Source organism: Canis aureus, chromosome 29 (assembly GCF_053574225.1).
Source record: "Canis aureus isolate CA01 chromosome 29, VMU_Caureus_v.1.0, whole genome shotgun sequence".
Lineage (NCBI taxonomy): Eukaryota > Metazoa > Chordata > Mammalia > Carnivora > Canidae > Canis > Canis aureus.
Window position 1 is genome coordinate 14,850,499 of NC_135639.1, and position 26,923 is coordinate 14,877,421.

Sequence of the window (26,923 nt, forward strand, 5' to 3'; positions counted from 1 at the left end):
ATTGGCTTAGATAACAGTTTACTCAAATTTAGATATGAATGTGAAATCTATTCTACCAAGAGGTGTCATCTACTTATTCATTTATTTATTTGTTTAGTTATTTCTATACCCAAAATGGGGCTTGAACTCATGACCCTAAAATCAAGAGGTGCATGCTTTACTGAATGAGCCAGCTAGTCACCCTCTAAGGGTTACTTTTAATGGCTTTTGTGACCAAGACTCTTATAGGCCTAATTTCCTCATTTCCTGGGATCTTAGAGAATCTTACTCTAAATCACCCCAGCTTTCATTAATGTACTTTAGGATCTGGCATAGCCAGATATTATCCATACACATTCCAATCTCAAATCTGGGGCTGGTAAAATGGTTGGTTGTTCTAGATGAGTGCTTATTTGGGGAGATGCTAGGAAGCAATTCTTGACTTTATGCACCTGAATGGCTCATGAATTAGGAATGAGAAATGGGGACTAGGTTTTTGAATCTCAGGTTTAAGGGTTAGGGCACAAGATCTAAACCTGAAGTAATAAGGTTGGAACTCATGAATCATATACATTCCCAAAGAAGGTCAGGTAAATAAGGAAAGATAGAGAGGCAGATAAAATAGACCATTCATGCAGAATTTAAAAAGTTAAATTTAATTATTTCTAAAGCTCTACATTAACTTACAAAGAATTCGGTTTCAAAATGTTGGTATTAGTATTGAGAATTCAGAAGTCAAAGTACTTGACTATCTATCTCTACAGTGAAATGTTTTTATTAACCAAGCTTAGAGTTCACCATTTCCATTACAATGAATAAAATGAGGATGGACTTCATGGGCATGTGGGCTGTGCAGTTGTACAGAGCCCTGTGGTTAGGAGTGCCCCAAGCTTGGTTAAATGCTCTGAAATTCTTGAGATTCTCCATCTTGAAATTCTTAATAATTTTTTAACAAAAGGCCCCATATATTCATTTTGCACCATATATTATGTACTTGCTCTTGAATAAAATCTCTTATGACTGGGCTATATATTAATATTCAGAGAGAATAAACAAAATATTTAGAGAAAATGGAGTGTTGGCTACAGTAATCCTTTGTAAATACTCTTTTCTGATGCCCCATCTTCCTAAAGCAATTTTTTCGTGTTCTCCTTATACTAAGGCTGGATAGGAAAGTACCTGATGTAGGAAGATTTTAACTCCTTCTGGACATAAGAAATGTAAAGGGAACTGATAGACAAACCTAATGAAGAAATCTAATAGGAATGAATTCCTAGTGATAAATGCTTAGGGTAAATGTTTTTGGTGATAGATTTTTCTCCACTTTTCCTTTTACACAAATTACGGACTTGATTTACTTTAATGCCTGAGCTGAGAAAAGGAGCCGTTTACTCTATACTCTTGCTCCCTACCTTGACTTCACTTCTGCTAGCAAGGAAAATCCCTTTCCCTGCTTCCCCACAACAATTTTCTTTACTAACTCTTCCTCAATGTACTTTGTATAGTTTTCTAGCTCTCTGTATAAAGGGGTGGCAGGAAAACATTGCCTCCCCAATCAAATACCAATTGAAATTGCCCATTGGTTGTGGATGATTTTTACCTCAGTCACTAGACACAATTTCCAAGACGATTTCTCTTTATGCTCCTTTACATCACCCCCAAACCTTCCCTCCCACAGCATAATGAATCTCAATGCAGCTGAATCATGCAGGTCTGATTTAGCCTGCAAAAATGTCAGTCAAAGCAAGCAAGATGTACTCTTTGGCCTTGAGTGCTCTAAGCTGCTATGAATCATAGGTTTAGTTTTTGCCAAATGAAAAGTGATTTTACTTGCAAAAAAATATCTGTGGAGATACTTATGGCTTTTAACTCACAGGGAAAATGTACTAAAATCATCCAGGGGAAAGGAGACTCTCTGTGTGTGTGTGTGTGTGTGTGTGTTTCTTTTATGAAACCTAAAAAAAGGAACCAGAATTTACTGCATTTGCTTTCAATTAAAATCTTTTCATTTTTCAGCTTCAACTAACAGGTGTTAACCATTAGACTAATAAATTGCTTCTTCAAATGGACCATATCAATGAGTTAGATATTTAATAAGGTTCAAATTTTTTGTAAGGGAGCAATTCAGTTAGGAAGACTTTTAAAATTAGTTGCCAAAATATTGAGCAACATGATATTTTCTCTAACTCATACTTATAAGCACAGTATAAAAATGGTTTTGTGAATACTGCATTCTATAATCTTGGAGTTTCTGTTCTTAGGAAAGAAAAAAATTTACAAAAAATTGTTGACCTTCTTGTTCACCTTGGAATCCAATTCCACAAATTGCAAGCGCTGTTCTGTTAGTATGGCACTTCATCCTTAGCCACAGAACACCTATAATGGTCAAAGGAGCTTTCATTTCTTATGAGAACTGTCTATCCTGACTTTTAAAGTGCAACTTAAGACATTGTTCAATATGTTCAGTCTCTACTAGCCTTCAGCTAATCCAAGACTCCTCTAAACAATGGTTATCTAGTACAGTGGCAGCCCCATTAAGCTGTCTGAAACATCTCATCTTATTTTTTCCCCAAGATTGTTCTTGTTATGAACAATTTTTGTAGCATAGAAAAAAATTGTGAAGGAGTAAGCATTTCAGATAACATTTCAGATTAGGCTATTATAGTAAAATTGAACATCCCAATCAAGTCATCGAGCTTCTAAACTGATTTACTACATCGATGATCTTTTATGTTTTTAACTATTTGGAAGAGACAGAAAACTAGAACTGATTTCTCTCCTGAAAATATACTCAAGAAAGGAAAGCACAGAAAAGAGTAAAGCTGGTATATTAGATTCATAGTCTGCTGAAAACATAATAAAAAAGGGCATTTTCTAAAAATGCTGAGAGATGATATGACCTAACAAGATTAAGAGACAGACTGTAAGCAAGAAGCCTGTGAATGCTTGTCTTGGTTGCATCAATCACTTTGGGAAAATTATTTAATCCTGGTTATCCTTATATTTCTTTCTCTGTAAAACGGGGATGATGTTTCTTACCATAGTGCTAAGGCAGCATATCTGATAAATAATGGATCTTTTCTGTTACTAAATATACTTTAATTTCTGTAAGACCTGGCTTCCTAAGAAGTTAATACCATTTGTTGCATAAGACCGAAATGTTGTATTTTTTAAACATTTTTTGCTTTTTAGGTGAAACATTTTTAATATACTTCATTTACCCTGAAGCAGATACTTACTTTTCAAAGGTAGGGACATATTTTTAAAATGCTTGACTTGTAAATCAAGAATATTTTTCTAAACTGTTTGCACTATATGTTTTGCATTTCACACCTACTGAGCATGCAGGTATATTAAGAAAACCCATCAATAAATTCTTTAGAAGACCATGATTAACAGTATGTATTCCAAGGCATTTTCAGTGGTTTTATTATGCTTTATTCAAACAACTAATTAACATCACCAGAAAGACCTCTAAGAATTTTTTTCTCAAATTTTGGAAGCTAACCATTTTAAATAGGCATCTATTTTCTGTAGACTGCAGCTTATTTTTACAATATCAGTTTGTTTTATTGACTTCAAATATGTAATTTTCTCAGCTTCAATTATTGTATGTATGAGTAATAGACATTTAATTGCTAATTTGTTGGAAGATCTATGTCTCAATATGCTTTTGACATACCTTAACTTGAAGAGGACTGATATTCATTTTAAGTAAGTTTAATCAGTTAACTTTCTCACTGATCTGTTCAAACTATTTTTCTTTTTTAAAATTTCTCTTTCTTTATGAAAAACAGCTTAGTAGGGCAGCCCCAGTGGCTTAGTGGTTTAGCGCCGCCTTCAACCCAAGGTGTGATCCTGGAGACCCAGGATTGAGTCCCACATCAGGCTCCCTGCATGGAGCCTGCTTCTCCCTCTGCCTGTGTCTCTGCCTCTCTGCCTCTCTCTCTCTCTCTCTCTCTCTCTCTGTCATGAATAAAGAAATAAAATATTTTAAAAAAAGAAAAAGAAAGACAGCTTAGAAAATATTGAGTATAAAAAAATAAGACAATTCCATATCATTGATTACATATCTTTAGAGTTTTACTGCCATGCTCCAGTGACCTCTAATCTTCATTGCGTCTAATATGCCATTTTTACTTACAGCTTCATTTTGAAGATTTTAAAAATTTATTGGATTTGGGTTTAAAATAGTAATACTGCTATCAATGTGTTCATTAGATGGCATAAATTTTTAGACCTCCTCATACATATTTCCCTTTGAATTTTTCAGTTAAACAAAACAAAACAAAACAAAACAAATAACATTCAGGGCAGTACAACCTTGATCCAGGTTTTATGGAACCTAGAACTTTTAGAGTTTTAGAATCCCTCTTTAAGAAAAAATAATATAAAATTAAGAATACAGTATTAAATACCAGTATTTACAAAGGTCCTGTGCATATAAGGGGCCTTTACACTTAAGCTTCATTCACTTCAAAGCCAATCCACTTCTTGAGCAAAAGCTGTTTGACTCTTCCATTTTGTTCTAAGACACACATGCAAAGAAATCTAGAACCCAAGACACTATGTTTAGTAGTAAAAATAGGAATAATAACCATTACTAATTAAAAAGTGCTTATAAAATGTATTAGGTGCAGGAAAGCCCTTCATATGTATTGATCTCATTAAATTCTTGTAACCACGCTATGAGGCTGCTATAATTATTTTTATTTTATGGATGAGGAAACTGAGCTCAGATAAGTAATATAACCTAAAACATCCAACTATCAGGTGATGCATCTGAAATGTGAAACCAGCTGTGAATAACTCCAAATTCAGAGATAATCATGACTAATTGAAACAAAGAGCCCTTGCTTGCTTTCTTTTCTCTCTATAAAATGTGATTAATATCTTTAATAATTCTATTACTTCTAAATCCTTACATAAAAGGGCATTATAGTTTGTAAACACATCTTTAAAAAAAAGATAACCCTAATGTTGAAGTTATAATACAAATTTTTAATTACTGGCACTACACTATAAAGCAAAATGAAGAACATTTTATTTAAATAAAACAAAGATAATATTTCACTGGGAATAAATCCACATCAAACACATTTTTCTTCTCTATGTATCTGTAGCAAATGGTGGTATTTTATAGGCTAATTTAAAAACAAATGAAAATTAAAAAAATAATGAAAGCCATATTTTTCTCAGGAATACTATTGTATATATACCACATAGATTGTTTTTACAGCAGATATTAGTTTGTCAAACTTCAATGGCAAAACACTATATGAGTTTAGTATTGTCCATTTAGCTGTTTCTCGTGGCCCCAGAGAATCTAGTGGTGACTAATGTTGAGAAACACCTTGTTGCCACCATTTCTCTTCTTACCAGGGACTCCACTGGGATAGAACATCATATCCTTAAGATGCAAGGCCTGGCAAAAAGCCTCCCACAAGTCCCCTGGATATCAAATATTCTATTTGATAAATTCTAGTGCTTCTTTAATTATATTTTGGGTACTGCATCATTTGCTCATTTCTTAATCTGTCTTTTTGCTTTGTTTACATCTTTTTCAGCTCTCTTCCAGTCAATTCGCAGGTAGCTGCTGTGACTGGCAATCTGAAGAAGAAGAAAGCCACCACCTACCGTGGTTGATGCAAGTTTTCCATCCTTCTGGAACAAAAATCTTACATAGCAGCCAGTCACTCCACCCGTTGCAATCAGGGTGACTACTGAGAATTTTTCTACCATAGATTCTGAACTGTAGCCAAGCACTCGATTGCACCAGTAGTGTCTTCTCGTATACTCAGTTAAATCCGACACTTTATAAGATTCAACTCATCCCTTTCATGCTCATGGGGAAGGGGCTTCCAGGTTGCCATAATACCGCTGTGGCCAGCTCTGCTCGTATTCCTCTCTCCACTACCTTTTTCCTTTTTTCCCCATAGAACTCCCATTTGAAACCCACTATAAATCACAAATAGAAAAATATAGACTCTTGGAGAAGACACAATCTGGGTTATGCCTCTCCTCATACCATCTTCTAGAAACAGTATGCTCCTTTACTACAATGTACTGAACGCTATGTGTCAGTGCCCATGCTGAGTTCATTTAATCCTTCCAACAACTGATGAAGTATCAATACATTCATGTAACAGATGAGAATCAAACATACATCTGACCCCCTATATCCACTGTAAGAAGGATAATTCACAAAATGTTTCAAGCACTTTCATTTCAACCCCAAGCCCTCAGTATTGTTGACATCTGCATAAATTTCAGCTACAACAGCTTTGGAAACTGAAAATGTGCACTGTTGAGCAATGCTGGGTCTTCAGGTTTGATTAGCTTATGGGAACAACTGCCATGATAATAAGCATTCCAAACATACCCGCATAGTTTCTAGTTACAGTGTAAGAGGAGTTGGCCTCCATAATTACCTTTACAACTTTGAAAGTGAAAATGAGTATAAATGTCCATGCTTGAAGAAATGATTTTCCCCATTTAATTGCTCTGGACATCTTTTCCCGTATTATGCTTGACAATGTATCACCTTGGTTAATTCCTTTATTATTATTTTCATCTAATGTAATGGAGACAAGTTATTAAATAATACTTGTTTTTCATACATCTGTATTTTTTACTTAAAAGTGCAGTTTTAATTTTTTCATTGGTAAGAAAAGAAAAAGATGAAAAATGACTCACTTAAGATGTAGAACTTAATAAAGGTAATTCATGTAACAACCTTCTTCTGTTGAAAACAAAAGACTATGCATTCTTGCTAATTCTCACCAGAGCACAATAAATATTGTGAGCCTAAATTTAATAGAATAATGTTACCATTCCCTACTTTAAAATTAATTATAAACTGTACAATAAAGTGAGCTAAATTAATAAATTAAAATCTTCCTTTAAAGTGCAGTTAGGAAGAAGAAAAAGCCACTTGACAATGTCAGGTGAAGTGAATAGGATGCATAAATTTATCATGTACATGGCTTAGAGTTGCTGCTGACAAGAAAAACTGTAACAGCACATATTCTCCTATAACCAAGGGAACAATCAATGAAAGGATGGTCAAAAAACAGACACTCATTTGCTTCTTGAAATGAGAGAATGTAATTAGATTTAAAGGACAAAAATGGCACAATTATTTGATAGGGCCTTGCTATCCTGTCTTCCTAATTCCAATAGTAATGTAGATAAGCATATCTACCAAGTCATAAAATAGCATATCTTAAAGTAAGCAAAAAAAGGGGGGGAGGGGAAATTCCCAGTATCTCCAGAAGAGCAGAGAAAATATAATGTTAATACTAACAAAAGTGGCCATTATTTATCAACTATTAGATATGATGGATAATTTATATGCACATACATGTTCTCATAACACTTAGAAAGTTAAATGTTATTATTGTCATTTTACACATGGAGATACATGAGGCTAAAAGAGAATAAGCAATTTAAGTTATAGCACCAGAAGTTGGAGGAGATAGGATACAAATCACAGGCTTTGCAGAAAATGAATATGAAAAACTTTGATGTTCAAACTATTGATCAAACAACCAATTATTGACCATGTATCTTCATCATTCTTACCACCACTTACAACTTCTTGGTTGGGAAGAGAAAAACAAAATAATTACAATATCCACAAGAATGTTCAAGCCTGTCAGTGTCAAAACTACAATGACTAAGCCCCACTAAGAATTAAGAGTCTTCAGAGGGTGGCCCTGGGATTAGGGACCAAGATAACAAACAAAACTCTTGTAAAGTGATTCTGATGTGCAGCCAGGCTTGAGATCCTGCGGTACACTAAGTGAAACTGGCAAAGAAGGATAAGAAGTAATAGGAATGATGTAAGCATTGAAAGATAGTTCTGGTTGATAAGTGAAAGAACAGATAAAGAAAACTGTAGGACAGAGAACATTATGAATAAAAGCATAGGTGCAGGAACGGGCCTGGTGCAATGAAAGGAAAAGTAGTTACAAGATTGAATGGGTGACAGTAATAATGAGCGCTAGTAAAATATAACTTGGATTTTATGTGGTAGCCAACAGGCAGCTCTCATAAGCTTAAAAATCAGTGAGAGGGAACTGAAAAAGGTGGTACTCTATCATAATAAGTCTGGTCATGGAAAGTGGATCAATAAAACAGGGAACACAGGCAAGGTAGATGACTACAAAGCTCCTACCCTTAAGACTAGATTAATAATAGCATTGACAAAAATGGAGCTGTTCAAAAGGAAAGTCAGCTGGGGGGAAGATAATGGGGCTTTATTTAATGTTCACTGAATGAATCAATGAATGATGAGTCTGTCTTGGACTTGCTCACTTATGAGGAAAACTGTACGATAATGATTTAGGACTATAGAGCTGGAGGAAAGGTATGGTAAGGTACAAAATGTCTATGTTTAATAAATAAATGAGTGATAACAGTTAGAAGGGATTACCCAAGCACTGAGAAGTGATAAACTCTCGGGACACTATGAGTCATAAGATAAAGCAGTGGGTAATAAAGCCTTCATAATAATTATCCTACGCCCTTGCCATTATGAAAAGCTTCACAATCTAAAAAAATAATAATTCTTATCATAACTCAGTGATATAGACAGAACAAATGTTATTATCCACAATTTTTATATGAGTAAATTGCAGCTTGGAGTTTATGTGACTTCCCCAAGGTAACACAACTAATAATTAGGAAAACCTGCACTCAAATCCTCATCTTTCAACTCTAAATTTTGTTCATTAATTAAGGCCAATTTATATAATTCTATATAAAGATTCAGCCCATGAAGTCATAATAGTCTGAAAATAAAGGATTTGTAGAAAAAAAAATAAAAAATAAAAAGAAAGGATTTGTAAAACATCATTTTTGGACGCCTGGGTGGCTCAGTAGTTGGGCGTCTGCTCAGGGCGTGATCCTGGAGTCCTGGGATCGAGTCCCACATTGGGCTCTCTGCATGGAGCCTGCTTCTCCCTCTGCCTATGTCTCTGCCTCTCTCTCTCTCTGTGTGTCTCTCATGAATAAGTAAAATCTTAAAAAAAAAAAAAAACTTGGACATTTTAACGAAGAAAAGTAAGGGCATATAATAGCATTTTTTTCCGAGATGATTCTGGACTTCATATATTCCCTCTCTTCCTCTCTACCATGGAAAGCCAAACTTCCTTTAATCACTGTAGTGCATGATGCCAGGGGTTCATCATACCAAAGTTCTATTAAATGTGAATTCATATGGAAGCTTGTAAACTATGAGGTGCTGGTTTTTACCATCATATTTTAAAGAGGAAAATGTTTAGGGTCTTGGCAAGGCTGTAGGAAACAGTCATTACCATAGCTGTTGATGGGAGTCTAAGATGGTAGAAGGTAGAATTTTTTAACCAAGGACACTTGCAATGTCTGGAAACATTTTTGGTTATCACATCTAGTAGCATCTGGTGCTTAGAGGCCAGAGATGCTGCTAAACATCATACAATGCATAGGCCTCCCCAAGGAAGAATGATCAGGGATAAAATGTCAACAGTACCGAGGCTGAGATATCCTGCTGCATAAAGATCAACTTGGGGATCTTTGTCAAATCATAAATGCATATTCCTCTTGAATTAGAAATTTTACTTCTACTACTTTTTCCTACATATAATTACACATGTGCCAATTCATTCATTCAACAAATATTCATTGAATATTTACTCTAGAAGCTAGGATTATATCAGGGAACAAACCTGAGAAAAATCTTTGCTGTTTGGAATTAACATGCTAGTGCAGGGTAGGTGTAGGAACTGAAAATGAAACAAATAAGGAAAATACATAGTGCATTAGATGATATGAATTTTAGAGTGGGGGGCAAAGGATGGTTAATAAGAAGATATGGACAAGAATATTTACTGCAGCATGTTTTTAAATAGATAAATATTGGGAAAAGCCTAATCGTATATCAGTGAGGGACTAGTTAAATAAATTGTCATGCCGTGGAACACTATGCAGCCATAAAAAAGTAGTTTCATAGGTGCTAATATGTAATTATCTAGCAAAATGATGAGCCCTGCATCTATAGAGAAGAGAACATTGATATTAACATCGGTATGAAATATGTCTGTAAGGAAGCACAAAAATCCTGAAAATACTGGTTACCTCTAGGAAGATGAATGGGTGGTTAGGGGATCAAGGTGAGAGAATGGCTTAATTCTCATTTTATTACCCTACTCTGTATCTTTTGATTTTTTAATATGAATGCTATATAATAGGCATTGAATACCTACCTAGTAAAATAGTTCAATATTTTTTCTAAAAGGGTCTTCATGACACAGAAGTTTTAAAAAATATACATACTTAAATATATAGATGTATATAGCAATGTGTATATAGATGTGTATAGACATGTATATATATATATGCATATATTATCTATGCATCATTCATCCATATATCTATATCTATATCTATATCTATATCTATATCTATACACATACTCCAAACACATGAAAGCATCTTAATTCTTAAAAAATACAACATGAATCAAAGGTTTACTTAGAAATCCCCCTTGTATAAAGAAGATGTGGTATATGTATACAATGGAATATTACTCAGCCATTAGAAATGACAAATATCCACCATTTGCTTCGACATGGATGGAACTGGATGGTATTATGCTGAGTGAAATAAGTCAATCAAAGAAGGACAAACATTATATGGTCTCATTCATTTGGGGAACACAAAAAATAGTGAAAGGGAATAAAGGGGAAAGGAGAGAAAATGAGTGGGAAATATCAGAGAGGGAGACAGTACATGAGAGACTCCCTAACTCTGGGAAACGAACAAGGAGTGGTGGAAAGGGAGACAGGCAGGGAGTTGAGGTGACTGGGTGATGGGCACTGAGGGGGGCACTTGATGGGATGAGCACTGGGTGTTATGCTATATTTTGGCAAACTGAACTCCAATAAAAATAAATTAAGAAAAATAAAATAAAAAAGAAAAATAAATAAAATCTTAAAAAAAAATCCCCCTTGTCCTAGACAAACAACTGGGTAAGGGTGGGAAAAGAGTCCCTGAATTCTTTCCTATCTGGGATATAAAATTCACAACAGGAATTTTGTCTGCTTTTTCAGTACTGAATTACTAGTGCCTTTAACAGTGTTTGGCATATAGCTGGAAATCAAATATTTGTTGACATAATGAATAAATGAATGAATAAACAGCCTTACTTTACTCCCATTTCTTTTCTCATTATCTGACAGGCTCCTAGTATCTTTCTCTGCCTTCAGTCTCTTTTTCTCAATTTATTCCCCATAACATCATGAGAGGGATTTATTGAGAATACAGATTTGTTGTGCTTTAAAATCTTCTCCAGTTCCTCACTGCCTACAGGAGTAAGACTCTTTGTGATCCTCCACTACTCCCTTTCTCTGCCTCTCACCATTTTTCTTGGAGTCTATATGCAGCTATACCAAGTATACCATGCTCCCGCTTGACTACCTTTCTGAAACGCCCTCTCTTGTCTAAGGAACTCTTACTTTTTTCCCCCTAAACTCTTGCTCAGATATTGAAACAATTCTAAAATAATCTTGCTTTCACTGGAACAATTACTCCTCTTCTCCTATGATCATAATTAGTTTCTTCTTTCTCTCTGTTCCAGAAAATATGTACATCTCCTTATTATTATGTCACAGTCAAGTGTGTCTGTCTCTCTCTCAACAGATTATGAGTGCCTAAGGGGTAAGGCCTGAATTTTATTCATCTTTGCATATGCAACCTTACCATAATAGCAGGCTTATGATGGGTTCTTGAACTCCATAGGAATGTAACAATTGGAAGAAAGTTCTTGGCAGGCTACCACCCCTAAGGCACTGCACAGACAATAGACTGAAACATATCCAGTCTTCCAGTGGAAAAAGGCCTATTTACTTATCCTGCAGCTTCAGCCTGAGGGACAGGCTTCATTTTTCCCATTCATCTAGAGGCTAAGGAAGTGCTCACAAAGAACATAAACAGAGAGATTCTATCCTTACACATCCCGCTACAGCTTGATGAGACCTCCCAAAAGGGGGCTTATACACTTATCTAGAGCCCAGAATTTTGCAACTGTCACCCAGGGGATAGCTCTAAATCTCCTGGTCTGCAGGCCAGCAGGGATTACAACTGCAGCCCCACAGGACTGTATATATTCATATGCTTTAAAAGCTGCTGCCTGAGAATCTGACTTCCAATCAGCCTGAAATTAGATGATAAATGAGATTTCTCCCTGTGCAACACTGACAGGTATTGGCACACCCTCACCAATGAGTTCTATATCAAGAATAAATCAGGCAGTTTAAACAGTCATGGAGATTTGAGAGACAACTAAGAACTAGAACAAGGTTGAACAAGGTTCATCACCTAAACAAAGCCACCTCTTCAAGACTGAGAGGTTGTTGTTTTACCTAATACATAGAAACAAATGTAGAGTCCGGCAAAATGAAGAAACAGAAGTATTCTCCAAATAAAAGAATAAGATACAATCACAGAAGAAGACTTTAATGATATTGAGATAAGTAATATATCTGATAAAGAATTCACAGTCATGATCATAAAGATGCTCACTGAACACAGAAGTTCAGTGGGAAGTAGGGAAGAATGGATAAATATAGTAAAAACTTTAACAAAGAGACAGAAAATATGAGAGAGTATCAAACAGAAGTCACAAAACTGAAGAATACAATAACTGAACTGAAAGATATTCAGTAGACTAGATGAAGAGAAGAACAGATCAGCAAGCTGGAAGACAAAGCAATGTAACTTACTTAGACAAAGCAGCAAAAAGAAAAAAATGATTTTTAAAAATGAAGATATTCACAGAACCTATGCAACAACTAGTAGAATAACATTCATGTTATAGGGGTTCCAGAATGAGAAGAGAAAAGGGGGCAGACAGCTTATGTGAAGAAATAATAGCTGAAAACTTCTCCAATCCAGGGAAGGAAACAGATATCCACATCCAGGAAGCCCAGAGAGTTCCAAATAAGATGAACCCAGAGATCCACACCAAGACACGTTATAATTAAATGTCAAAAGTTAAAGAGAGAATTTTCAAAGCAGCAAAAGGAAAACAAACAGTTAAGTCAAGGGAAACTCCATAAAGCTATCAGTAGATTTCTCAGAAGGCACTTTGCAGGCAGAGTGTCATGACAAATTCAAAGTACTGAAAGGAAAAAACTTGAAACGGGAATACTCTACCCAGTAAGGTTATCATTCAGAATTAAAGAGAAGAAAAAGTTTTCTAGACAAGCAATAGCTAAAGTAATTCATCACTGGTATACCAATCTTATTAAAACAGTAAAGGCATATCTTTAAGCTGTAAAAAAAAAAAACACTAATTAATAACAGGAAAACATAGATAAGTAAAAATCTCACTGGAAAAGATAAATTTATAGTAAAGATAGTGGGTTGATCATTTATACCTCACTATAAAGGTTAAAAGACAAAAATAGTAAAATTAACTAAAACTATAATAATTACTTAAGGAATACATAAAATAAGAAGATGTAAATCGTGACATCAAAAACAAGATGTGAGTGGGGTTGGAATATATTCAAATGTAAGCTGCTATTCAACTTAAAATAGACTGTTATATACATAATATGATATATGTAAATCTCATACTAATCACAAAGCAAAAACTTATTGTAAATATAGAAGAAAATGATAAAGGAAATCTAAACATAACAGTAAAGAAAACCATCAAACTATAGGGAAGGGAGATAGAGGAAGAAAGAAAAGAACTACAAAAACAACCAGAAAACAATCAACAAAATGTCAATAAGCATATTCCAATCAGTCAATAATTTCCTTAAATGTAAAGGGTATAAATTCTCTAATCAAAAGACACAGAGTGGCTGAATGGATTAAAAAAAAAGAAAAACAAGATAAATCTTTGTACATACAAGAGACTCACTTCAGCAGTAAGGACAGGTACAGAGTGGAAGTGAAGGGATGAAAAAGTGATTCAATGCAGATGGAAACAAAAACAAGGCTGGTGTCATCATATTAATACTAATAAAATAAACTTTAAAAAAACATTTTAATAAAAGACAAAGAGGGGCACTGTATGATGATAATGGGGTCAATGCATCAAGAAGATATAATATTTATAAACACATGTGCAGCCAACATAGGAGTACCAATTTATATAAAGCAAATATTAACAGATTTAAAGGAAGAAATTAACAGCACTATAATAATAGTATAAGACTTTAACACCTCACTTTCATCAATGGATAAATTATCCAGCCAGAAAATCAGTAAGGAAACATTGGCCTTAAGCAATACATTAGACAATATAGACTTAATAGATACGTATAGATCACTCCACCCCAAAACAGCAGAATACACATTCTTCTCAAGCACACATGAAACACTATCTAGGGGTGATCACAAGTTGGCTACAAAACAAGTCTCAACAAATTTAAGAAGACTGAAATTACATTAAACATCTTTTCTGACGACAAAAGTATGAAACTAGAAAACATTACAAGAAAAAACCCACAAATAATGGAAAATAACATGTTACTGTATAGCTCTATGGTTACAAAAAAAATCAAAAGAAAAATAAAAAAATACCTAGAGACAAAAGAAAAGAGAAACTCAACATGCCAAATTCTATGGAATGCAGCAACTGTGGTTCTAAGAACAAAGTTTATAGCAATATAGGCCTACCTCAAAAAACAAGAGAAGTATCAAATAAACAACTTAACTTTACACCTAAAGGAACTAGAAAAAAAAGAACAAAGCCCAAACTTAGTAGAAGAAAGGAAATAAAAAAGATCAAGTGGAAACAAATGAAATAGACACTAAAAAAGATGACAGAAAAGACCAATGAAACTAAAAGCTGGTTGTTTGAAAAGATAAACAAAATTGACAAACCTTTAGCTGTCTCACCAAAAAAAGAGGGATCAAATAAAATGAGAAATGCAAGAGAAGTTGTAACTGATACCACAAAAATACAACAGATTATAAGAGAATACTGTGAACAATTTTATACATGAACAATTTGGACAATCTAGAAGAAATGGGTAAATTCCTAGCAACTTATAATCTTCTAAGACTGAATCATGAAGAAAAAATCTGAATAGATTAATTACTAGTAAAAAAAAACTGAATTAGTAATCAAAAACCTCCTCAAAATGAAAGTCCAGGACCAGATGGCTTCATTGGTGAAATCTACCAGACAATCAGAAAGATTTAATACCTATCCTTTTCAAACCCTTCCAAAAAATTGAAGAGAAGGGATTGCTTCCAAACTCACTTTAAAGGCCAGCATTTTCCTGATGCCAGAACCAGACAAGGACAGCATAAAAAACAAAACAAAACAAAACAAAACAAAACAAAACAAAACTACAGCCTAATATCCTTGATGAACATACATGCAAAAATCCCTAACACAATATTAGCAACTGAATTCAACAATATATTAAAAGGATTATACACCATAATCAAGTGGGATTTATTCCTGGGATGCAAGGATGATACAGCATCTTTAAATCATTCAACCTGATACACCACATTAACAAAATTAAAGATAAAATTATATTATAACTTCAAGAGATACATAAAAAGCACTGAACAAAATTCAACATACATTTATGATTCAAAACAACAACAAAGTGGGTATAGAGGGAACACACCTAATCATAAAACTATTCATGACAAACTCACAGTTGATATCATACTCAACAGTGAAAAGCTATAAGTTTTTCCTCTAAGATCAAGAATAAGATAAGGATACACACTTTCACTATTTTTATTCAACATAGTCCCTGAAATCCTAGCCAAAGCAATTAATCAAGGGGAAAAAAGGCACCCAAATTCAAAAGGAAGAAGTAAAACTGTCAGATGTCATACTATAAATATAAAATAATAGATTCTACCAAAAAATGTTAGAACTAAGAAGTAAATTCAGTAAACACTCATGTCACCAAATTAATATACAAAAATCTGTTATGTTTCAATACACTAATAATGAACTATCAGAAAGAGAAATCAAGAAAACAATCTGATATATAATCACATCAAAAAGAATAATATCTAAGAATAAATTTCACTCAAAAAGTGAAAGATTTATATATTGAAAACTTGACATTAATGAGAGAAACTGAAGATGACACAAATAAATGGAAAGATAATGCATACTAATGCATTATTAGAATTAATATTCTTAAAATGTCCATACTACCCAAAGCAATCTATAGATTCGGAGCAATCCCTATCAAAGCTTCAATGGCATTTTCAGCAAAACTAGAAAAAAGAACTTTAAAATTTTTATATAAAATCACAAAAGATCACAACTAGCCAAAACGATCTTGAGAAAGAAGGACAAAGCTGGAGATGTGTTATCCCTGATTTCAAACTATATTACAAAGTTATGGTAACATTCTTGGGAGAGGAGCTGTGAAGACTTCTGGAGCACTTTGGGGGAATCTGGAGTGTAGTGTGCATGGCCAGGGTCAGACCTATGCTCAGAAAAGACCTGAAAGGACCCTCCACTTATACGTGAGGTTGATCTCAATTCCACACTAGCAGGAGGTGAAGGCTAAGGCAGAGTTGTAGTCAGTTTGGCTTAGCATTGATGGAGTATCCTAGCTCAGAGCCAGTATGCAAAGACCAAGGGAGTTATTTTTCTTTTTTGTCTCTAGGCATTGAGTAGTATCTTCCTGTCATTACCTGACTGCTGAGATAACAGAACAGAGGCTTGAAGGAGCAAACACGACAAGAAATAAAATCTTTGCAAAATTAGTTTAGAGAAGTCAGTAAACAAATGGACAAGAGCAGCCAGGGTAAGAAATGGGGGGACGACTGAGGTGATAGCTAAAGGGAACAAGGTTTTTTTTTTTTAAGATGTTATTTATTTATTCATGTGAGGGTGGCGGGGGAGACACAGGCAGAGGGAGAAGCAGGCTCCATGCAGGGAGCCTGACGTGGGACTCAATCCCAGACTCCAGGTTCACGCCCTGGGCCAAAGGCAGGCACTCAACCGCTGAGCCACCCAGGCGTCCCCAAAGTTTTTTATTTTTAAGAGGACTAAATATTCTAAAACTGGCTGTGGTGATAACTGTACATATCTGTGAATAGACTAAAAATTGTTGAACTTTACAGTGTAAATGAATGAAATGCATGGTATGTGAATTATATCTCAATAAAGCTGTTTTAAACTTGAATAAATAAAATGCGGCACCTGGGTGGCTTAGTCAGTTAAGCATCTGCCTTTGGGTCAGGTCCAGGAAATGAGACCTCCATCAGGCTCCCTGATCAACGGGGAGTCAGTTTGTCCCTCTCCCTTTGCCCTTCTCCCCTGCTTATGTGTTCTCTCTCTCTCTCTCTCTCTCTCAAATAAATAAAATCTTTTAAAAATAAAAAATAGGGGTGTCTAGGTGGCTCAGTCAGTGAAACATCTGATTCTTGATTTAGGCTCAAGGCTCAGGATTGTGAGAGTGACCCCAAATTAGGCTCAATACTTAGTGGAGTTTATTTCTCTCTCTCTCTCTCCCTCTGCCCCTCACCATGTGCTCTCTTTCTGTCTCACTCTTTCAAATAAATAAATCTTTAAAAGAATTAAAACGTAAAAAATAAAAATGAATGAATAAAAAATAAAAATTATAAGCTGTTATTTTCTAAACCCACTATAGAAATTAAAAAGTGAAGTGCCTACAGAATGATTTTAGTGATTAACTGTTCACATTTAAATTTTTTCTGTACTTAGAATCTGTCAATAAAAATTACTGAGTTACTTTCTAAAGTATAGAAGCATTTATTTTATTTTTATACAGTATTTTTTGAGAGGCTTAGCCTTAGATGGGATGTAAAACCACTCTTTTTCCCTAACTTATGTTATAATCAAGCGAAATTAAATAGTAAGTTTCAGTCCCCAAATTGATCCTTAAAAAAAGAATTTGTAAGTCCTGACTTTTTTTTTTCAGATACTGAGTTCTATACCATTTTGTCATTTGTTTTCACATTGACTATCCTAGCAATAAATTCTTAGTCTTGAACTTTCATTATTACTTAGGAAGTACTAGGTTTTCTGCATTGAATTAAACTGTCGCATCTGTATATTTTCAATTGTCATGGATAAGGTCATACAAATCCTAGCAAATCTGTCAAAAGGTTAGGCAGCTCTTTGAAGAGGTCATCACTGCTGTCTGAGCCAGGTTGAATATAACTCTCAGATCTAATGACATATCTACTAAGGGTTTTCAAAACAGGAGGGAAGAAGAAAATTGAGGGTTTTGTTTTTGTTTTTGTTTTATTTCGTTATTTGAGAGAGAGAAAGAGCACAAATGGAGGGAGGGACACCTGGAGAGAATCAAGCAGACTCCCGCCAGGCACAGGGCTCCACACAGGGCTCCATCCCAAGACCCAAGAGATCATGACCTGAGCTGAAACCAAGAGCCAGACATCTCATTGACTGAGCCAATCAGCCCTTCCCCCAACCCCACATTTCAAGATTCCTTTCTCCAAAAACCAAGGGTATTTCTTGGTGGGGTTGGGGCTGCAACTGCTTCTCATACCCTCCACAGTTATGGAGGTGTCTTACACAGAGTAGGTGCTCAGAAACAGTTTGATAAATAAACGAATAAATGAATGCTGATTTCTTCATATAAAACTTGGATACTTTTTCATTGCTGGGCTCTTACATCCTTCAAAGATAATGCTTCGATGGAAGAGAGAGAAAAGAGCCCTTCTAGGCAAGCTTCCTTGAAATCTCCATCTCCTTAGGGAAGGGAAAACCAGAAGGGAAGAAATGTTCATTATTGAGCCTGTCCTTTGTTCTAGATATTCTGCTAGATGTTTTACCAGTTTAAGCTCATTTAATCCTTGCAACAATCCTGAGGTAATCACTACTGTGCCTGTTTCAGTTTCAGGAAGCAAAGTTCAAAGAACTGAATGAATCTACCCATGATGAACATAAGAGAAAAAAGCTAGGATTTATACCCAAGCCTGTCTGACTCCAAAGTTTATTCTACTATGCCACTCTTTTCTAAAAACAAACTAAACCCCCCCAAAACTACAAAAACAAAATCCAGCAGCAGCAACAACAAAAACTGTGCTTTTATTTTGTCTGTCCCTTTCATTCTGAATCACTTCAATTCTTTTTTTTTTAAATAGGAGAGAAAATAATAATAATGATAATGATGACGACAACGACAACAAAAACAATGCTTTCAAAAAGACATTGCTCTTTATTCTTATTTACCCAAATGCAGAATTTAATTGTCAGCGGTATTTAACATGATAAATTAGTTTTTTTGTGTGTCTTTTCAACATACACACATATATACATACATATATACATAGAGATCACCAGGTTCTGCACCCTTTTTTCTAAGTCAAATCACATACTACTAATGAATGAGTGTTTCTGCTTGTCTCACCCAAGTCTTTGTGTCTTCTTTACCCCTCAAATTATTCTACTAGGAGATGGCAAAAGGTACTTACAAACAGGTAAACTAACAAAGTGTAATTACTGTCTTCTTTAATATGTATTTTAGTATTATTTGAAGCCTATTTCAAGCATTTCAAATAATGTATTATTATAATAAAGGTTTTTCTAATAAAAACAGCCTTTTGCTATCATTTTTAGCTTTCTTTTGATAATGTGAATTGATTTTTTTTAAAAAAAAAAGAGCTCCAAATGCACGGTCTTTGAAACTCTATCTCAAATAGGTCAGATTCTTAACTTCCCTAGTTGTGCTGTATGGCATGAAAGGCTGCCTGTGTTTTCTCATGACTTTACTCCTTAGGGGACCTCCCATGGATCATTTCTCTTAGTAAAAAAGAATCCATTGACTGAGCCTATCCTAAAGCTAACAAACTGAGCTTTCCAGGGAGGAACAACAGTAAATTGAGTACAGCTATTGACCAGCCTTCTGTAGTTAAAAATACAACAAACTATATCTTGTCCAATTTATTCTTGAATTACTGGTCATTTTCATGCTCTGCTGGCATTACTTACTACTTGATAACCTTTCAGACAAGTAGGACAAAAAATTCCAGTTACTTTCTCTGTTTTTGTTATCTTTAATTCAGTATATAAAACATGCATTTTTTATTCATATCTAATAAGAAACTGTAATGTTATATATATCAAATACATGTTTTGTTTCAAAAGAAAGGTGTTTAAATTACACTAATGATAGCACATTTATATTTATCTTTTTTCAAAGCAGGATTAATAGGATAACAGAAATGATATGCCCTGAAAAGTAGTATGGGGGCAGCCACAGTGGAGCAGTGGTTTAGCACCGCCTGCAGCCCGGAGTGTGATCCTGGAGACCTGGGATTGAGTCCCGCATCGGGCTCCCTGTGTGGAGCCTGCTTCTTCCTCTGACTGTGTCTCTCCCTCTCTCTCTCTCTCTGTGTCTCTATGAATAAATAAAATCTTTAAAAATAAAATAAAATAAAATACAATCCAGCATCAATGAAAAATATAAAAAAATATATATTTTTATATTTTTCATTCATATACTGCTTTTTAGAAGGAAGAAATGTCATGTAATTATAAAAAACATCTATGAGATGATACTAAATCTACTTAGAGAAAAAATAAAAGTAAACTTCTTTCCTTCAAAAATTTAATTACTATTTGTAAAATCAAAACCAAAACCAATATGCGGTGATGAGTGGCTCAGTCAGTTAAGCGTCTGACTCCTGATTTTGGCTCAGGTTGTGATCTCAGAGTCCTGGGGTAGAGCCCTGCATGTGGCTCTATGCTCAGTAGCAAGTGTGCTTGACAATTCTCTCTTTCTCTCCTTCTCTGCCCCTCTTCCTGCATTCTCAAATAAATAAATAAATCTTAAAAACAAACAAAACCAAAACCAATGAAAACCAACACAAATATATTTAGTACAAATTTAGTTTAGTTTTGATTTCTTTTTTTTTGGTAAAAAGGGTAGGGTGGTGAGCAGTGTTTGTGAGAAGCATTATAGAACAAATCATATGTAATAGGTAAATGGAAAAAATCATATATATATTTACATTTATTATGACTAATATTCACATTTTTATTTCTTTACATTTTTATCAGAATAATTCCATATGTTCACAATTAGAAAATTCTACTAACTCAAATATTACTGACATCATAAAATATCTTAAAAATTATTATCTTTACTTCTAGTATAAAACAAAACACACTAATCAGAACCTCACTAATTAACTAATTAGAACTTCACTATGCTAACATTTAAAGCAATGGTTCTTATTGGTTTTCACTCACTAATCTTTTCTCACAAATATCCTCTGTACCTGGATTCACTTTTTTTGCATGTGGATGTCCAGTTGTTCCAGTTGTTCCAGCACCATTTATTGAAACAACTATCTTTGCTTCTTTGCATTGTCTTTGCTCCTTTGGTAAAGATCAAATGACTGTATTCATGTGGATCTATTTCTGGACTCTCTATTACATTCTATTGATATAATCGTCTATTCTTTTGCCCAAAACACAGTCTTGGTTACTGTAGATTTGTAGTAAGTCTTGAAACTCTGTAGTGTCAGGCTTCCAACTCTGTTCTTCAGTATTCTGTTCGCTATTCTAGATCTTTTACCTTTCCACACAAGCTTCAGAATCAGTCTGTCAATATCCACAAAATTAACTACTGGCATTTTGATTGGGATTGCTTTGAATCTATAGAACAGGTTGGGGAAAAATGACATCTTGACATATTGATTCTTTTTATCCATGGACACAGAATATCTCTCCATTTATTTAATTCTTTTTTATTTTGTTCCTCAGAGTTTTATAGTATTCTTCATGCAGATCTTGTACATATTTTGTTAGACTTACACCTACGTTTTCATTTTGAGGGCAGTAATGTAAATGCTATCGTATCTTTAATTTCAAATTCCACTTGTTCATTGTTGGGATTATAGCAAAGCAACTTATTTTGGCATGTTAACCTTGCAACTTTAAATCCTGCTATAGGGGATCCCTGGGTGGCTCCGCAGTTTAGTGCCTGGAGTCCCGGAATCAAGTACCTCATTGGGCTCCCTGCATGGAGCCTGTTTCTCCCTCTGTTTATGTCTCTGCCTCTCTCTCTCTCTCTCTCTCTCTCTGTCTCTCATGAATAAATAAAATCTTTAAAAAAAATCCTGCTATAATTGCTTATTATTCCATAAGTATTTTTTGTTGATTGTTTTGGATTTTCTTTATTTTATATATTTACTATTATCAGTATTAGAGAAATAGCATGAGCAGGGTGGGGAAGAGAAGGAGTCAGAGAGGGAATCCCAAACAGACTCCACATGCCCAGCAGAGAACCTGATGCAAGCCTCAATCTCATGACCCTGAGATCATGACCTGAGACAAAATCAAGAGGTGGACACTTAACTGACTAAACCACTGAGGATCCCCTCTTTTGGATTTTCTACATAGATAATCATATCATGTGCAAATAAAGAGAGTTTCATTTCTTCCTTCCCAATCTGTATACCTTTCATTTCCTTTTCTTGTCATACTGCATTAGCTACAACTTCCAGTACAATGTTGAAAAGAATTGGTTAGAAGGGGACATCATTACCTTATACTTGATCTTAGTGGATATGTTTCAAGTTTCTCACCATTAAGCATGATGCTGGTTGTAGATTTTTTTTTATCAAGTTGAGGAAGTTCCCCTCTATTCTCAGTTTACTAATAAGAGTTTTTAAATGGGTTTTATAGGAAAAGGAGGCTAAAGATTTATTTCCCTTTATCAATTTTCAAAATAATTACTTGCTAGCATTCTCCATACATGATTTTTATTATCCTTATAAATTCATAAGTTTTAACATTTCTGACATGTTTTAATTAGTAGTAGTAATAACTTTTGTTAACATGAGTTTTGTTAATTGTTCAAACTGTACTATCTTTGAACTATGAGAATGTCTTCAAATTGGCTCCTGAGTTATTCTAACATGACCACAAAAGTCTTTGATGGCTTCCTTGTCTTTTGCCTGTCCCATACTTATAAACAGACACTTCTCTAAGAATGCCTGCTGGGGAATGGTATTTAGAGATCTCATTCTGAACATAGGAGATATTTACTGGTACTGAGTTGGTCATTGTCCTAGGAAATTTTAGGTAACACAGCTCAGTGTAATAGATTTATTCCCAAAGAAGCAGACTCCCTGGGAGACAGAGTTCTTATGAACTTAAAAAAAAAAAAAAAAAAAGATAAAGAAAAGAACCCTCATTAGATAGAGAGAAAGGGTTAAACTGGGTGGCAGACCCATGTGGGTATCTGGAGCTAGAATGATCTCTCAATAATCAAGTTGGGCCAGGAGGCCAGGTTTTTATACTCCTTCAAGGATCAGTTCCTACATTCCAGTTGCCCTGGGAATGGTCATGATCTTAGGCAAGGCAGCTCTCTTCTGTTGTGGTAATCCCGGAAGGGGCAGACAGCTGAAAATAGCCAACAGGATTCCCCAAAGCAGGGAAACACATCTTTAACAAAGGGGAATTTGTATAAAATAGCATCAATGTGCCCTCCCTACTGAGAACTTTTATATTTATTTATTTTTTAAATTTTTATTTATTTATGATAGTCACACAGAGAGAGAGAGAGAGGCAGAGACATAGGCAGAGGGAGAAGCAGGCTCCATGCACCGGGAGCCCGACGTGGAATTTGATCCCGGGTCTCCAGGATCGCATCCTGGGCCAAAGGCAAGGGCCAAACCGCTGTGCCACCCAGGGATCCCGAAAACTTTTTTAAACAGAAAAAATATAGCAATTCAAATTAAGTTGTTTTGCTTAACTTCTTTGAGTTTTTGTATATATTGAAAATCTTAATACCTAATGATATTGATAATTAATTACTTTTGTGCTACAGTACATTATAAATATATAATATTATATATTCTATCTAAAAATACAATGAATAAAAATTGATTTTTTAAAAAGTTTTATTTATATAAGTAATCTCTACACCCAACGTGGTGCTTGACTCACAACCCTGAGACAAAGAGTCACATGCTCTTCTGACTGAGCCAGCCAGGAACCCAGAATAGGTTTGATTTCTTTGTTGTTTTTGTCATAAGAATATATCTCACTAAGGATATATAGTCAAGTACTATGTATTAAAAATCACTTGAAATAGGTTCTCTCTGTGTAGTTTTGCCATTGACTCCATCACTATTTAGGTTAATGGGCAAGGATGGGTGGGGGGTGGATTGTGCTCTTTCTCATTTTTATTTAATTCTGCTTTATAATTTTATGGCATTGGTACAGTTCCAGGGTCAGATCTACAAAATACTGGGCTACCATCTATCCTTGTTCCCTTCATGCTATTCCCTTTTCAGCCCTATCAATAACCACCAAACACACACACACACACAAATAAATTTTTAAAAGAAAATATGTGTATTTATTTATATTTATTTATTAGCCAGTCAGTTACTAAACGTACTTTTTTTTTTCATCTTGCTACTTTCACTTAACAATAATGCTTGAGATCATTTCATAGCAAAACACAGAAATACTACTTTTAATAACTGGATAGTACAGTGTTGTATCACACTTAATTCAACGAGTCCACTATTGATGGATATTTGAGCTGTTATCACTCCTTTTTTTTGCTATTACAAATAGTGCTACAATAGCCTTCTGCATATCTTTTTATATTTTTGACAGTGCAGAGAAAGGTTTGTGGGATCTGAGGGAAAGTATATATGTAAATATAGCAAAATTCTTCAAAGTCATTGTACAATTTCCATTTCCAACAAGATATGAAAGTGTCTGTTTGCTCACAACCTTCCTCTTAAGAGAATTGTGTTAGTTAGCTACTGATACAGTAACAAGTTACCACAAACAATAGATTAAAACAATACAAATTTATCATCTTATGGTTCTGGAAATCAGAAGTCAAAAAATATGTCTCACTGGGCTAAAAGTAAGATGTCAGCAGAACTCTTTTCTTTTCATAGGCTCTAGGGGAGAATCTGTTTCCTTGTTTTTTTCCATCTTCTAGATCTTCCCCAATGGCCCCTTTCTGTTTTCACAGCCAGCAGTCACATCCTGACCTCTCTTTCCCTCATCACATTTCTTCTGAGTGACTCTCCTGTCTCCTCTTTCACTATAAGGATCTTGGTAATTACATTAAGCCTATTTAGATAATTCAGAATCATCTTCACATCTCACAATCTTCAATTTAATCATATCTACAAAGTCCCTTTTGCCATGTGAAGTTCTGGGGATTAGGATATAGACATCTTTGGGAGTCAATATTCTACCTACTACAAGTATGTGGTCAATCTTTCAGATTTTTAAAAATCTCATTTGCAAGCAATGGCAATGTCAGTTAATTTTCATAACATTTTTATGATGAGTAAATTTGAACATATAGATCCATGTCCTATGCCCTTTGAATTTCTTTTCCTGTGAACTGTTTATATCTCTTGTCCATTTTTTATAGACTTGTTGGTTTTCTGTTTCCCTTTCATTTTAAAAGCTCTTCATATTCTAGGTATATCAATCATTTGTCCACGTATAAACTGCAAATATTTTCATATTTTTCATTTTACCTTTTAAATTTTGGGGCATGGAAAGTTTTAAATATTTTGTATAAAGTCAATCTTATTAGTCTTTTAATCCTTATTGCTTCTAGATTTTGAGTCATGGGAAACTTTGGCCACCCTGAAATTATAGAGTAAAATTCATCTTTGTTTTTTTATTTTCTAGAAACATACACCATTTACTGAGAAGCCCATTTTTCCCCCACTGATTGATATGCCACTTTTTATATGCTAAATTTCCATAAGTAATTTGATCTATATCTAGCTTCTTAATTCTATTTCCTTTTTGATCTTTCTTTTAAATATTTATGGTATCTCTTGCCAATATAATAATTACTTGTACCTAGAAAACACTCAACCAACAAGTCAATTAAAGTCAATGACTGAAATTAAAGTCTTTTATTATGTATTCATGTTTTCCCCACTAGAATTTCAGGTGGTTGGGTATTATATTACATACTTTTATTTCCCTAGTGTCTGGCAGTGTTCCTTGCACATTGAGGATAATCAATAAATCATTATTAAAAATGTATAAATGAAAATGTTGGACAGCAAATCTGCTAGAATACTGTATGTTTAGAGAGCAATGTTGCATTTGCCATCTAAATGTAGCAAACCTTATCTGATGCAAAAAGAACTCTGAATTATAGGCATAGAAGGTATTTCTAACCTCTATTTTATAAATGAGGAAACTGAAGCTCACAAATGTTTAAGTTACTTTCTGAAGGTCACATACATATAAGTAAAAAGTAGAACTAAAGCTGAAATGAAGTTTTCTGACTTCAAATTTAATGTTCTTAATGTTAGAGAGGTAAAAGGACTACATTTTTGGCCTGGATTTCATTCTTTTTTATTCCTCTTCCAATTCTGAAATAACATTTATCTAGAGATGTACATGTTACTAAGGTCTAAACCTAATTAATAATTTGATTTAACAGATATTCTCCAACAAAAAGAATGTATGAAAGCTGATAGAGCATTTTAAAAATACCAGTTTTAAACATATTCTGAGTGACAATATTAATTATAAGTTTGAAGGTGATTTAGATTAAAAAGCATAATTTTTGTTTACTTGCTACTGTTTATATGTCTTTTATTGTTTTCATACTTCACTTTTTCACTAAAAAAGCATGAAGACTAATTTTTACTAATTTTTAAAATTTATATAGGAGTCTGTAATGTTCAGATACTACCTCAAGGTGACAGACAAAAGAAACACAGTAAATGCTAACGTGGTGCTTCTAAATACAATTAACAGGACAAACAGAAATGAACAAGAAGAAAAATACTGAATTTTCCTTATTTTGGAATCATTGGGTCATTGTGTCCAGTGATAAAAGAGGAAATAAAATAAAATAAAATAAATAACCATAAGAATACGGTTGAAATTCACTATGTTCTTATATTTAAAAGGCATAAGATCTGTTTAGCAAAGTTGCTCCAA

General features: G+C 34.3%; 1 protein-coding gene, 1 long non-coding RNA gene and 1 pseudogene across 3 annotated transcripts in view; 1 reads left to right on the top strand and 2 right to left on the bottom strand.

Moving 5' to 3' along the window:
• ATRNL1 (attractin like 1) overlaps nucleotides 1-26,923 on the bottom strand; it is a 786,052-nt gene that overhangs the window by 185,992 nt on the left and 573,137 nt on the right. The gene's annotated exons all lie outside the window — the stretch shown is intronic.
• LOC144301069 (uncharacterized) overlaps nucleotides 1-26,923 on the top strand; it is a 72,762-nt gene that overhangs the window by 1,594 nt on the left and 44,245 nt on the right. The window contains exons 2-4 of one of the 2 annotated variants that reach the window (XR_013367800.1): nucleotides 3,172-3,227; nucleotides 16,632-16,772; nucleotides 18,852-19,140. This is a non-coding gene — a long non-coding RNA (uncharacterized LOC144301069). Of the gene's footprint in view, nucleotides 1-3,171; nucleotides 3,228-16,631; nucleotides 16,773-18,851; nucleotides 19,141-26,923 lie in introns of those variants that run through there. The other variant, XR_013367801.1, reaches the window with a different exon arrangement.
• On the bottom strand, nucleotides 5,225-6,731 carry LOC144301068 (FUN14 domain-containing protein 1 pseudogene; annotated as a pseudogene).